Consider the following 15401-nt stretch of genomic DNA (forward strand, 5'->3'; position numbering starts at 1 on the left):
AAATCAGCACTAGAATGCAGTATTTTATATTCTAAATTAGCTTTTTTTTTTTTTTTTTTCTTCCAAGCCCACAAAGAAATTACTAAGAATTCAAAGAGCTTTCTGTGATTGGTCTCATTTGCCAAATAGAGGCAATGTTTAGAAGGTACAGAGAAGAAGAAAATGCTCTAGGCAAGACTCTCCATTCTAGTTACGATGGTTTTCATCCAGGTAGCCATGGTGGTCCCCTCTGAATAAATCCGAGCTACTGCAGAAAGAACCTGGTTCAATTTCTTAAGAGACTATTCAGGGAAAAGAGCTATTGGAAGTAGCAAGTTTTATTTACCGCAGTGGCATAGCAAATTCTGCAGTGTTCTAACACTGAAACATCAGGTTTGGCTTCAAAAGTGTTCAGTGTTTGCTTCAGGAAAATTCACATTCTTATGAATTCCAGAGGATGTGTCTGAAACTCCACTGAATCGGGCCCCAAAGTCATAAAATGCAATGCAAGGCATATAACATTTACAAGCTTCAGTTCCTGTTCCATTTCTGAAGAGCACTAAAGTATTCCCCCTCCCCTCCCAGAAAACCAAGTAAATCACAGAATTCAACACCAGTTACTGTAGGGCCATTAATGAACAGAGTTTCATTAATGGAGTACAATGGCTTCATCAATACCTATTACGTATAATAACTTTGAAGTCCATCAAAGACATGAGGAAGCTCATTGTACATTTTACATAGAATTGAGGCTGGAATACAAGGCAGTATTTAGCTTTGATCTGGTCTGATTCAGTATGACAATTCTTTATCTCCCAGATGAAACAAATATGGTAAGAACTAATAATGAAAAGAAAATAGTTGTTAAAGCAAACCCTATCTGTTACAGCACCACAATCTCTTTAGCCAGGCTAGTAAAGCAACATGCAAGTGACAAGAGTCCTTGAAAAACTTCTGTATGACAAAACATTAACAAAATAATTGGTTATTTCAGAGAGAAGATGGGAAAAAAAGAGTAGAAATGGAGATGGGGAAAGTGGCATGTCACATGGCAAAATACAGCTTGTTCACTATCTCATTTTTATTCTGAAATTGCACATAGGAGTGAACAGTTTTGAAAAGATAAATGTTTCTGCATAGTCTGTGCAATTCAGGACACAAGACATCATACAGTTCATGCCAGGATTGTTCAAGAAAAGAGCTACATATTTGTACACGTAATGAAACATTACATTAGATTCAGAATCACCCAGTAAAGCCTTCAGGCTGCAAGGCAAAAAAGCATCTACAGACTGACAGATTAGGACACTAATCCCACAGGTGCTGATTATTCCATAACAGCCTACTATAAAATAGTCTTTTCAGTTTCTGTGAAATACATGTTGCTATCAAGATGAGATCGCATTGGATTTTGCTGGAGATTCTTCTAACCCCTCACACCTTGTTTATTAAGCAGAGCTGTCAGCAAGTCTTTGTGGCCAGTTCATCTACCTGTGCCACAGACATCCTCATGCCATGGACTATGCTATTGGAGAACGAGAGTGCCAAAGCAGCCAAATAATTAGGAAAGTCTGCCTTCCACTCTGTGACAAACAGATGTTTGTCCAGGACTGGTGACTCCTAACACCTTTTTAATATGGATTTATCGCAGCTGTCACTCCCTGGCAGTTCATCATCTGATCTAATTAACAGAATCAAAGGAGGGTTCATTAAACCTCATGACAGCAACAGTTTAAAGCTTTCTCCAATCCAGCAATGTCAATTGACTGACATGATCAGAGTTTCTGGAACATAATCTGATAACAAGTTGTCCACTACTCATAAATACCAATGCTGCGCTTCAACAGGTGATCTGTCCCCTCACAAAACTGGCCCTGTTTATGCTACTGATCCAAACACAACATAACTTGGACCACGTGCTTTTCTCCAAAGCAGATGGAACTTAGCTAGTGAACTTTGGTTTTTTACCCATAACCCACCCAATAAATGATAAACACAGAAATAAATTATGCAAACATGAATGACACAGTTGTTGAGACCCAAACTCAGTTCCCAGCGTTGTACTTCTCATCTTTTGTGCTTCCAGTTATGCACTTTTACAGAGTTAATGATAATAGTAATGATCACAGAATGGAATGATTAAGTTTCAGATGAGATTTAAAAGAGCGTACAGCTCATTGATACATCTTGTGACTTAAAGCAAGCATAAAACATTACAAAATTTGGTCAGTGCCTTATCTCTGTCATGGTCTTTTTATTCCACTTTGGTATTTTACTGTTAATGTAATATACAAGCCCTTGAAGGCCCATCAGGCTTATTTTAGCACATGCTTATTTAGTCACACATGCTGGTTATCCTGGAAGAGGATGCTTACTTGTGGTTGATAGTTTTGGTGACTGTTAATTGAAGATGATTATTTAGTTTGTCTATAAATTATCACTAGGAGAGGTTCTCACATCTTGTTTGTGAACTTTTGTGCATTGGTTTCCTACTTTTTAATCTACGTTAAGTTAATTTGAAATGTGCACAAAGAAGAACAAAAATATCTTCCTATTATCCCTGCATTGAATAAGTACACTGCTTAGCTGAACAGTTTCTAAGTAATTAATCTAATGCTTACATGTGTTTTAACTGAATCCCCACCCCACTCCTCATTTTATTCTTGAAAACATGGAGTACATTATATTAAATCTTAACCACAGATGCTGCAAATCATCTTAGCTCCAATGTGTTTCTGTGCATTTCCTCGGGGTAATGAAGGTAGCTTAGAAGAGTAGTAGTAATTCATTTACAACACCTGCAGGTAAAAAACACAAGGTGCTTTTAAATGAGAAGAGCTGAAGATACATACCAGTAGCAAACTGCACAGTGCTGAATATGCTGTAGCCCTTGACTACTTTAATGTTAAATGAATTAATCAAAAAATAATTAAACGTCCCAGACATACTTGTTTTCAATGTACGGTACATGCTTATTCTTCCTCCATGTGAATTCCTACTGATGAAGCGCTTTCTGTTACGACACAGAAATAAACCATGTCTCTTGGTGATTCAACGCAGATCCAGCAATTAATTCCACTTCTTAGGTTTTGTTTTAGAACTTTAGTTTTATGAAGTAATCTTAATTTGAATTTGTGATAACTGATAATGATTTTCTTCTAGGTTAGGAGGTTGAATGGATTTAAGGAGAAAAACCAGAGTAGTTAATCTAAACATCTTTTTTATGAAGGTTTCAGGTATGTTATGGTGTATGATTGCCTTGTGTATATACCCTTTCACCTTTGCATAAATCAGCTTTCTGACTGTTCCTGGTTGCTATAGAGTTGCTCACAGCTTCTATTCTGCGTGAAGCACACTTCTGGTTTTTTGTTTGTTTTTGTTTGTTTTTCATTACTCTAACAGTTGTTCTTAGGCACTCATTTTTACTTCCCCCCCCCTCCTGGATTAAAGGAAAGCTAAAAAGGAAACTACCACACAGTTCCAAATTTAACATTCAAAGAGTAAAGAAAAACATTTATTTCCCTGTAGGAACTAAATAAGAGGCAGAGAAAAAGACAAGGTATTGCTCTAATTCAAGGAAATGCACAGTTGTGCCTATATTAGTATCATCAAAAAAGCTAAAGTAAGAGTAAAAAAGAACTCGAACTAAATCTATGTAAATAAAGATTAAAAAATATATATATATGAAGATTCATACACAGTGTGCCGCTTAATATGCTACTCCAGTATGTTCTACAAGTACTTAGAGATGGGAAGTTTGAAATCCAATGTATTTGTACGTGGTGGGGTCCCACTAACAGCTGGGGAAGCCTCCTGCTGGTGCTAGCAGGACAGACTAAAACCTTTTCAAAAGCCTGACTGCATAAAAACCCTCTGAGCCCAGCCATTTGTTTCCTCTCGTCAGGCCTGTATTAAAGCAGTGCTGTTACATCACCTGTGTAGGAAAACACGGGGTTCACCACAGGATCTGTTCCAAAATGTACATTTCTGTGGCCTAACCTGGCTCTGCAGTGGTGGTCCGTGGCCTGCAGTTACAGCTGCAATGCTGTTTCTGAAGATGACTGATACGATGCCAGCCTGCCTTCCTAAATCAAAGCATCTTTGAGAGCCTGGTTGGAATCTCACAGCTCTATCAGTGACTAACCGTAGATAACACTGACAGCAGAGGTGCTGTCACCTGATAGACTGCTTTGTTGTTTCTAATTCAGTAATAACCTCCGCAGAGCTCAGGATGGACAGACTGAATCAAAAACTTGGAAAGACCTCCAAGGGGAAAGACAACATTACGCTGCAGCAATTGATGATTCCAATTCAGGTGCTGACATTTTTCCTTCCAGGCCAGTAGTTCATCAATGCCAACCTCCGGCACTGTGCAATGTTTATACACCGAAGAGGATTCTTCCAGATAAGCTCAAACTTCGGCAGCTTGGTACCTCAGCAACTTTCAGCACGTCACTGGACACCTATGAAACTTAACTTACCTCTTCATCCAGTCCTTACTGCAACCAAGCAGCCTGACAAAAACCCCGCTGTAGGGACCAGTAATTTATGCTCCCCGCCCCCAGCAGAAAAGGAATATTCATGTTTACTATCAGAGTAGTCACAAAGGCTACATGAGCCAGAAAAACAGCAGAGAACATGAATTTAAGCTAGCTAATCACAAAATACTCAATGCACACAAACCTCCTGATTATCAGGACAAGTGCTGGAGTAGCTAATGTACAAGCAGGCTCAATTAACCCTAATTAGTTCAGAGTCATGCTACAAAAGACTTAATTAGCAGTTACTGGGTGCAGCTAAGAAAAGAGGCATAAATAATGTTCAGTTGGAAGCTACTTTTAAGAATCTCATGACTAAATGACACTAAAAGAGCAGAAAAGCAAAGTAACAGTTCCTTATGGGGGCCAAAGTGGATGTAGTGCAGGCCTTCCGTCAGTGCGGTACTTTCCTAGCAACTGAGTACAGAGCATCAAGGTCTGTAAAGTTGTACCTAGAAACTTTAAAAAATATAAATAAAAAATGTTACAATGATTTGTTACCTAATTTGTACCTTCTTTCATGCCAAACTTCATCCTTGGAAAAATCCCCTTATTTTCACTGGTTAGTGTAACTTCTTTTGCCAAAAATCTCTATTTGGATGCCTGATTGCACCAGCAGGGCTTCAGAGGTCACCTGCTTTTAAATGGCTGCCACTCATCTTGGCACAGAGGTATGCCTGGGCTTTACAAGATGAATAAAAACCGATCCTCTGCAAAAGAGAGCTTCCAATCTAATGTCCTGGTAGTCTATCAAAATAAGCCATTGCTCAGCATGTTTTTATATGAAAACATACAGAGATGGACTTGAATCAGGGTCTCCAACATCTGCACACAGTATTGCTTTAGTTTTGCTCTTTATTAAAGGATATCGATATTTATGTTTTTCTGGTGCAATTAAATATATATATATATATACACATATATATATACACACACAAGCTGTCCAGTACAATAGAAGACTGTTTTTCACCCTGCTCAATACCGATCCCTTTCCTATTTCCAATAGTGGTTAGATTGCTATTGTGAATACTGAAAAAATCATGCATCCATTCTCCCCAAAATGCTTAAATCTCTTAAAAAGTCATAAGAATTGAGGTTTTCTTTGTTGTGTTATGTCTGTTAGAGTTCAGACGTTTAATCTTTTCCTTGGAATTTGAATGGACAGGTGCCTATGTTATGGAGAAAAAGGAGACACCAAGTGTCACCAGTTAGCAATGTTAGAATAAGGACAATTTTCTAAAGCAGATCATAATGCTTCTAAAATCCTTCCAGCTTCAAGAGATCATCTGTTCTGTGCCTACCTTGACCTGCTATACTGTTTTCCTGCATTTTCACCCTTCGGAGTCCACATTTCTTATTACCTTACATTAAGCTGTCTGAACATGACTTTAAGGTATAAAAAGCTTTTCGCAAGATAGAGATGCCATCTGCAAAACCCCTTGCTGATACGGCTGGACTCTGTTCATCTTGATGCCCTTTCCTTAATCCTATTCAAGGCTTTTGGAGATCTTCTCAAAGCAGCAAATGAAGGGTTTTAATGAGATAAATTTGCTTTTACCAGCTTTACATTTCAGCCTGATCTTTCCTCTCTCTTTTCTGGAGTTTTAAGTGTTGCAGTACAATACGCATCATACTATGAGTAAGTTTCGCCCTATAGTGATCCTCCTTTTGAGGTTTTTGATGTTTAGGCCATCTTTTAATGACCTCCTCAATTCAAGCTGGACTCATGGCTAGTTCCAGACTCACACTTCAGCTCAGTAACCATGGACTCTCAAATGACAGACTGCTCCAGATTCCTGCCTGCTGTTATTGTTTTTAGATACAGAACCCGTTGTGATTTTTTTTTCCCCTCACTGATAATCTTATATGAAGGTTAAGTACAACATTAAGATTACAGGTCTAAGACTTTAAAGTGATTTAAATTCCATTTATGCTTAAAAAAAAAAAAAAAGTAACAAAAGCGTCAGTAACATTTAAAGTAAAACTCAGCTTCTTGTATTTCTCTTCACATTGCTGAAAAATACACCACCTATAATGTACTATCTGCCTATCTTTTAAACCTCATTGAGTTAGTTTGCTGAAAAACAGGCATGTATTTCTAGATTTGTTCCATGCACTCTCCATTACTGAGACTCCATGCACAGGAGGATATCAATGACAAACCTGTGTTTTGTCTGAGCTAGAAATAGCCAGAAAATTAAGTTGGCTGTAGGGGATAAGGAAATTGCACCAGTGTTTGTGTGATTAGCTAATGCTGGGAAGGTCTCTGATACAAAGAGACCTGTAGGTGTCACAACTGGATCAGGTTTTTAAAACTCCTCTCCACCTGAATTCTATGCAGAGTTCAGAAAACCGTTGTCAACATTTACCTGCATATAACCAACCTTCTTGTAATCCTGTACCTCAAAGCCGCTGCCTTAATCCTGCTCAATTCTATAAATCCCTCTTCTGTGGAACAGTAAGGACTCTGGAATTAGTGGAGTCCCACATGGTCAAGACCAGCAGAATGCCAGGAAGGGACTTTTCATCATCCAGCTAAATTCAACTGCCTTCTGCAGTGCATGTATGTGTGTGTACACGCACGTATGTGGGCACACTCCTCACCATCAGACATTTGTTTCTGTACCATAAGAAGAAAGACGTGAAAAACGCTAACATGTGAGAGTACAGCAATGAATATGCAGAAGCAATTAACACTGCTGTATGAGGAAAGCCCCTTTGCACTTTCATTAGTACACATGCCACTGCCTGCCCGGGGCAACCCAGGATGAAAGGTACTGGGCTGGTCACTGAATCAGCAGCAGTACAAACTTAGGAGCTGGTGACAGTACTAATAATGAGTTCTTGTATGGGGATTGTCTGCTAGACTCCATCTTGGCAAAGTAATCCTGCTTTAGCTAGCTCATTAGCCTGGTTACAGAAGCACAGGGATGGTGTTGGCAGACTCAAATTTCCGAACTAGCTTTGCTAGGGTTAACATGTGAGATGTTATCTTGTCCCAAAATGCAAACTTAAGCTCTAAATATGAAACTTGGTATGATTCTAAATGACCTTAGTCTTGAAGACAGAATGTACAGAGTCAACTGTGTTTTCTCAACACCTCAACTGGGCTACCTCTCAAGGGATATGCTTCTTTCTTGATACACATCTTCCCAGTTCTGCAGAAGCAGTTCAAGATTTTTTTCCTGTCTCTATATTTTATGGTATTAGAAAATGACCTACTTAATGCTAGGGGTAACTTCGCTTATAAAATTTTAAGCCAAATACAAATTTTATACCTGTTTTCATTTCATGGGCACCCATAAAAAAATTCTTCTAATGTTAATGAAACCTAAGACATGACTGAAATATGTAAAATTGACTGCTATACACATTTAAGTTTTACATTCTCAGTAACAAAATATTAAAATATCTTAAGGGAAAAAAAAAGCCCACCACAAAAACAGGTCTAACCTGCACCCTGCAGTCAAAAGGAAATAAATAGTATTGCCCCTTTCTGGGACAGGATTGTAAATAGACATAACAGCAGTATCTAAAAACTGAGGTCCGGGAATCTTCATTAATTCTAAGAGACTCTCTTTAATTATTTGGCATTATTAATCAAAAATTGTTTCCATAGGTCACAATTCTGTTGTACAAGGAACTAGAGAGCAAATAATAGTGACCAGTAAAGCCAAATCCCTAAACTTTTGCAGACATCTACATCAGTATCGTTCCAGCCCACAGACTACATACACACTATGAAAATTGGACAGAAGACATTTGAAAGTTATCTAGAGCTCAAAAATAAGTCTTTATGTTCTTTATTTAAAATCCTCCTGATACTGTTATTAAAGGAGAATTAGGTTTGCATTAATTGGAGCTTGAAAGATGCTCTGATAACATCTTTGCAGTCAAAATGCAATTACAAATAGTGTTTAAACCGTGGAATATTTTTCATTTTAGTTTGAATTGTTACACTGATACTCTCAACAAGATCTGCATGCTTATGAAATTAAATCCAGATTCATGTACTCTACCTTGCATCCTAGTTAAGACACTGCAACCACCTCCTCATAGAAATCAAACGATTACAAGAGTTACCAGTCTCACTGCCTAGTTTCCTTTCTTTCCTTCTCTTTTTCTGCATCAGAACTACCTTAAAGATTCCAGCTGAATAGCTGTCTGGTACTTTTAACTGTCGATCCAAACCCTGAAGCAAATGCTATTTTAGATCCACAGCACATTTCATGAGAATACCAGCACCCTGTGCTCTCATAAGAGAATCCTGGGCTTTAGACAGGTACTCTGTTGTCATGTACACACATAGTACATTAAGAATATGGCAACCAGGCTTCCTTAATTTACTATTTGGTCAGTGTCAGGATTCCTAAATTCGACTACCACCTCTGGAGAGAGTCTGAGCTACAGCAACCATAGCAAATAGCATGCATAAGTGGGGGGGGGGGCAAGCAAGACCTTTGAGCTTCAGACTCCAGTTCATGAGTCATTGGCTATTTGACTTCAGACAAATTGCTTTGTTCCGTTTAAATGCCCTTTTTATCTAGGATGAGTATTAACAGCTTCTTGACTCCCTAGTGTTTTTTTAACATGAGTTTAATGTTTTAAGTGTTTCCCAGAGTCCTTAGCTGAAAGGTGCTGAGCAAGTTGAACACTATCAGCTGTTATTACGTAAAGACAAATTTATTTTTCAATACTGAAGCAACACTTGCTCTAAGGAGATAGTAGCATTAAGCATGGAAGGAAACAATCTGCAAAAAGCAATATGAAAGTAAGGGTTTTGCTTATAAGGCAATGAGTATTTAACCCTGCAGCTGTAATGAGTTCATGCATAGGAAAGGAAGATCACTGAGAATGTGAGGGTGGGAAACTAAGAGCCTCTATGACATACACAGAGTAAATGGTCTCGAGGTATCTCCATGACCTGAAAGCTGCACACTAGGCCAACAAACCAGACCAGATGGCAGCTAACCACAGGCTCCCTTCTTGAGGCCTGTGGAGACTGTGCATATTGCTGAGGTCACTAAGTAAGCAAACCAGCGTCAGACAGCAGCTGTAGCACAGAAAGTCTACCCTTCCCTAACTTATGTTACACACTGGCATTTGGAATAAACTTCAGGAATTCTTCTAGCTGTCCTTGCAAGAAAAAGCAAAGGAGAAACAGTGCTCAGAATGAGTGAAGCCCAGATCATATACATGGTTTTGTATTGTCTACTCACATTTTGTGGTGTGCAGTCTGTGGGATGCCTGGTGTCTTCCTTGGGAGGAACAGAAGTTGAATGTGGTTCATGTCAGGATGAAGTTTTTCTTTGGAAATCCTGTAGACACCTATGAAGAAACAGCAGAGAATAGACAAAACTGAGTGTGATACCTTCAGGAACAAAAGCAGAGCAATGTGTAGGATGCATGAGTAGGTATGGATACACAGAGGTATCATCCTTCCTTTACCCCTTTGCTTACTGAAGAACAGCAGTCAAAACAAATTAAATTTCCTCATAATATGTGTGATTACCAGAACATTCATTTACGTATTGTTGTCTATATAAAACATGCAAGGGACTAGCTGGGATTTTATTAGGAAAGCCACAGTACATCCTGTGCAAAAGCTGCAGATGGCACAGGCCATGCGACAGCAGGGCAAAGAGATCTTCCATACAGAATGAATTTATCTTCTGCAAAAAGAAAGCACTTTGAAGGAATGTTTGTAGAGGAAGCCCACTTGGCCAGAATTTCAGCCTTAACTAAACTTAAGCAAACCTTAGGCTGAATACAGACCTGAACTTAAATACCCTAGGGTTGAATTTCACTTCTGGGTTCCCCTAGCTTAGGTGTTCCAAGGGCTGAGTCAAGAGCTTTCAAAAACTGTGTCACATGCATCTGCCAGCAGTTTAACAAACCTCTTCCAAGTAGATTCATAATTAATGAACATGTGAGGTGGTGTCAGCTTTAATGATCTCTGACTTCCTCAGTCTTTATTTATTTTCTAAGGCCTTCCCTCTTCAGTGACTGCCTGTTGTCCTATTAAAAACCTCAGTTTATAAATGGGATGTGACAAGGTGAAATAGAGCCTGAAGTGATGGCTATCATATGCGAATGCACTGTGCAGCTCTGCAGCTGCAAGCACATAAGGGAAGCTCTGATAAAACCCTATAATATATTTTGCATGCAAAATACAGAAATGATGCAAATCTCTTTACTCCTACCTGACTGACCTCAAACTATCTCTGCAAAGCTATTTTTTAGGCTTCTAAGTCTTGGAAAAGAGAGCTCCATTTACAATAACGATGGGCCACACTCTGAGCAGTGACTCTGAGTAAAGAGCACTGTGAGATTCCATAGTTATTGGTACTCTGATTCCTGATAAGCTAAGCACATCCTAAGCATGGTGGGGGTCCCCTCTCTGCTCCTCATTTAGTCATATAAACTCAGTTTTGTATTTCAAGACCTAAAGACTTTGTCCAATCTGAGTATTAGAAATAAGCAGAGCTAACATAACCTGAACCTGTACTCTGTTCCAAGTTTCTGTACCAGAACATCTGAAATCAGTGAAGAGCCAAATGAACAAAACTACATAGAATGGCCTTGGTTTTGCCCCTTTTTGCTTTCATTAAACCTGAGCAATCCCATTATAGCCAAGGAACTAACATGCATATAATTGATGACATAATTTTGCCTGAAGGTCCTCAAGTATCGAGGGACTTAAGAGTGTGCTGAGCTTTAACCACGTGGTTAAATACTTTGCTGAGCCAAGACTTTATTTAATGGCTCTGCTGAAGATATACCAACCACTTGATTCTGGTGAAATGAGGTGTGTAATTCAAGTAGTCTGAAGGTTCAAGTATGCAGATTTGCATTTACTGCAAATCAAAGGTCCACCTGAAATAACACCTACAAACAACAAGTGCAAAGCTGACGACAGAGCCCTCAAAGCCCTCGCAGAACTATCCTTGAAGTGATTCCCTGTGTGATTTCACCACTCAAAAACAACAACAAAGCTTTACAGTGATATGGTTTTGCTAAGAGAATATCCCATGCCTTCCTGGTACAAATGAACTTCAAGAACAACACTGCAGCTGAATTTAACTTTCAACAAATTCTGTTTCAGTCTTTGCACACATTGGAATAAAGATGCCATATACCCTCAAAAAACAAGTTGTCCTTGCTTTATAACTATCTGACAGAGGGAAATTAGGTCCCTTGCTCTAAGAAAACTTCAAATTTTACAAAGGTTCCATTTCATTAGTTGCTAAATTGAAAAAAATCCTCTGTACTAAAGCTGGAAAAACCTCGAGAGCCATAATGCAAACATAACCTCCTGTGTAGGCATGCTTGCTTCCAATAGATTGTCCATCACTACTACTCGAGACCCAAATTGATTTAAGACTCCTATGTATATACTGTGAGTAAAGCCAATACTCACCTCACATATTTACAGGAAAGAATATAAAAGAATATCCTCCTGAAACGTAGCCTAAAGTGCTTTGAGATTGCTTAGTTGACAGCTCATTTGCAAAATACAGTTGATTCACCAGCACAGAAAGCAGCTCTTACATTTTTAGAACACAAAGATTTGAATACTTCAGGCAAAATAATACTGACTACAGCAGGTATGACAACTACCATATCTCAGTAAACAACCTCATTCTACTACCTCATCATCTCATTAAATCCCAGATAATAATTAATTATTTATTCAATTATCATTCATTATTGTTTCAGGGAGTACTCAAGCTTTAGCAGTACATCAAGGAGAATTTTAAACTCACTGTGGTAACACATCCCCCTTTCTCCCCCCAGGTTCGTCTTTAGCAAAATAATTGTGCAAATAAATCTGATGTTGAAATTTAGAGTAAAAATATCAGAACTATATAGAAATTATTCTTGCGATATAAAAAGATAGGAATCCCTTCTGCTAATCACTCGGTAAGAAGTAAGTTTCCCCAAAACGTGCTAACAAAATGAAAATTAAATGGGTTGTTTAGTCTCTGTAACAGTACTTGCAACCACTTTTATCTTGAGTGCAAGAGTATTTGTATAACAGTTAAGGACTACTGTATTTCCCCAATCCTAGGGGAACTAATCATGACATTTTTTCTGTGTGTGTTACCTAGTCACAGTAGGTCTCTCCCATACCTCTCACAATGCAATTACACAGATACCTGCACTCCCAGGAGCTGCTATACTAAAAATACATTATAGCGTTACTAGGTGGCAGTAATAGAAAGGAGTAATTAACACCATACAGGATATTTGTAACAAAAAAATATCAGACATGCGAATTCATAGAATTCTCATTTATTTTGCTCTCTGCTGTTGCTACTTGAAGTACCATTCTAGGAACCTCAGGACTTCTAAAGTACAGAGCAATTGTGTTTTAATGTAAGTCCAGCCCCTCAAATGAATTTTGTCCTGAACGCAGCATCATGCTCACCTTAGTGTGGTTCTCATTTTCTTCCTTGGGAGCCTTAATGAATGGATTTCCCATCCCATCCAAGGACATTCATTATTGCAGTTTACGAGTTAGTTGTGCTTCACTCCGCACAACTAGTTTGCTCCTTTGCTTTAGGCATCTTAAATCCTAATTTTCAGCAGGCTCCCTCCAAATGAAAATCACTATCAGTATGGGTAGTATTTGGAGTTTTAGTATTGATTTATGCCTTGGGCAAAGAGGTTAATTAAATGTGAATTTTAAGCCAGCAACATGATCAGGAGAGTGAGGAAATCTGAATTCATGAATACTTCCAGAGCTGTTAAAACCATTTAAAATGAACAGTGACTGGAAAAACCCTGACTGTTCCTAGCAACTGTGTCAATGTGACTCTGAAAAGTTTCAGAGAAATATCAGGTGGCTCAGCAGGGCTGGTTTTGGTTTGCATTTTTATTGACATTAACACTTCATTTAATACTGTATATAGACTGCTTATACTTCTTTCATTTCTTGCCTTATTCCTGGAGCTGTATGAACTACGTACGGGCTGTATTAACTTTGAACCCAGTCTCATCACAGATGGCACATGCTCTGAAAAAAGCTACCAGATTACCTTCACCATAGCACCAGCCAGCACCTGCTCAGCAAAGCCAGAGGAACTGTATTCACACACTGATTTTAAACAGAGTTGTGCTAAGATGCACAACTTCAGAGCACAAATACCAGTGGAACTGCCACTGATTTAAACCATAAATCTATGGTCTTGATTTCAACCACAACAGAAAATTACTATTTTTTAAGCTCATATACTGTTTTCTCTCCTAGGTCTATTCTGTTTTCTTGTGGCATGTTTACAGACAACACTAACATGTGCTTATACAAGGCAGCAGGAAATTATTTCCCACCTGAAACATGGTTCTTATAGGGTAGCAGTAAAGAAGGGGGAGAGAAGCAAAACATATAAAGCGGCAACACTTTAATAAACATACCCTGACACACTATGATTCAGCACTGGAATCCAAGTAAGATAATAACTAGGGGTGGGAGGTGGAAAAAAAAAAAACAGACAAAAACGCAGCAGATCAACTGCTATCGCCACTTCGCCACCTCCTGCCCTACAAACCTTCTAGGCTGTTGATCAGCTCAGTAAAACACAACAGCATTGATCCCATACCAAAGCGTTCTGCAACAGCAGAACGATTCCAAAGCAGAACCGACTGGCCTTCACCTCACTTCGATTTCTGTGTTAGACTCCAGTCCGCAGTACAGGTAAATTTACAGTTAGTTAAGAAAACAACTGCACTTAACACCACGTGTTCTGCAGATCCCCCAGCAAATGAGCACCTTGCAAGGAAAACAATCCAATTCCTACTATTTGTTTAGACTGTCCTGTCTTCTTTACCTCCCCATCTTTCACAGCAGACTACTGCTGCTAACAAAGGGCAGAGAAAAGGCCAAAACCAGTTATTTATGCAGTACATTGCCCCAGCTAATGGATAGAAAAATGTGATCAATTACCATTTCTTTTCCTCCCCACCTCATCTGAAACCATAGGCTTATGGAAGTTCTTTTATTAGCTATATCTGCAAATCTCTTTGGAACACTGCACGACAGCAATCTGCAATGAAGTGTTACTTGCAGTCTTTGCCCTTGGCATACTGTGCATGTCTTGATAGAGAGAGAGATCATGCCTGAACCACTTCCAAATTTGTAACAGGCTGTTGATATTTGCTTTCTGGTGACTAATGGAGGGAAAAAGCCAATACATTACTGTTTTGCTGTTGGTTTTTTGTTGTTGGAAACTTAGGAAAAAGAAAAAGGCAAAAAAAAAACAAACCATCAGGTAAAGCTGCAAAGAGCTCCGACTTCTTTACCCCAAACGAACGGGTAACCTTCTTACACTGGCTGACCTTGTAACTTAATTTTCATGATCACAAGGGTCATTGCCATGCAATACAGACACCAGAATTCCTTTCAAATCACTTGTCTGAGGCCCCAAATGCAGCTTTCCAAACAAACTAGCCCGTGTACAGCGCTATCACAGCTGGACTGCTGAAGCCAGCTAGTTTGTTCAGAGCTTGTTCGAGGATCCCCTGCGTTACCTCTCTGACACAGTCTAAAAGCATTCTAGTGTCTTTTGTCAGTACCTTGTAAGGAGAAAACGGTAACTGAATACAGCATGGCAGAGTAGCTCATGAAGAAGCTTCATCCTGGCAGCAGGAAAAATGTTTCCTTTCATTCAAATGGAGAGAGATGAGACCGGCATACGATTTCATATATACGAATACATAGAGAAAGTTCTGGGTTTGAGACACTGAGCAGCAACAGGAAAAGGAAAGCACACCAGGATGCTAAGCAGCAGTAGTTTGCCATGAATCATGCATTCCACACACCCCCATCCTTTTTGGCAGAAGTAGGAGCTTTTCCCACTGTACACTGTATCCAAGGAAGCAATA

The 15401-nt window shown here is 39.0% G+C and overlaps 1 long non-coding RNA gene across 2 annotated transcripts in view; it reads right to left on the reverse strand.

Annotated features, from left to right (window-relative positions):
- Positions 1–514: 514 nt before the first annotated feature.
- LOC118177442 overlaps positions 515–15401 on the reverse strand; it is a 44699-nt gene continuing 29812 nt past the window's right edge. For both annotated transcript variants that reach the window (XR_004755798.1, XR_004755797.1), the window contains exons 2-3: positions 9737–9845; positions 515–2777 (exon numbers count right to left, since the gene is read on the reverse strand). This is a non-coding gene — a long non-coding RNA (uncharacterized LOC118177442). The remainder of the gene's footprint in view (positions 2778–9736; positions 9846–15401) is intronic.

Source organism: Oxyura jamaicensis, chromosome 22 (genome assembly GCF_011077185.1).
Source record: "Oxyura jamaicensis isolate SHBP4307 breed ruddy duck chromosome 22, BPBGC_Ojam_1.0, whole genome shotgun sequence".
NCBI lineage: Eukaryota > Metazoa > Chordata > Aves > Anseriformes > Anatidae > Oxyura > Oxyura jamaicensis.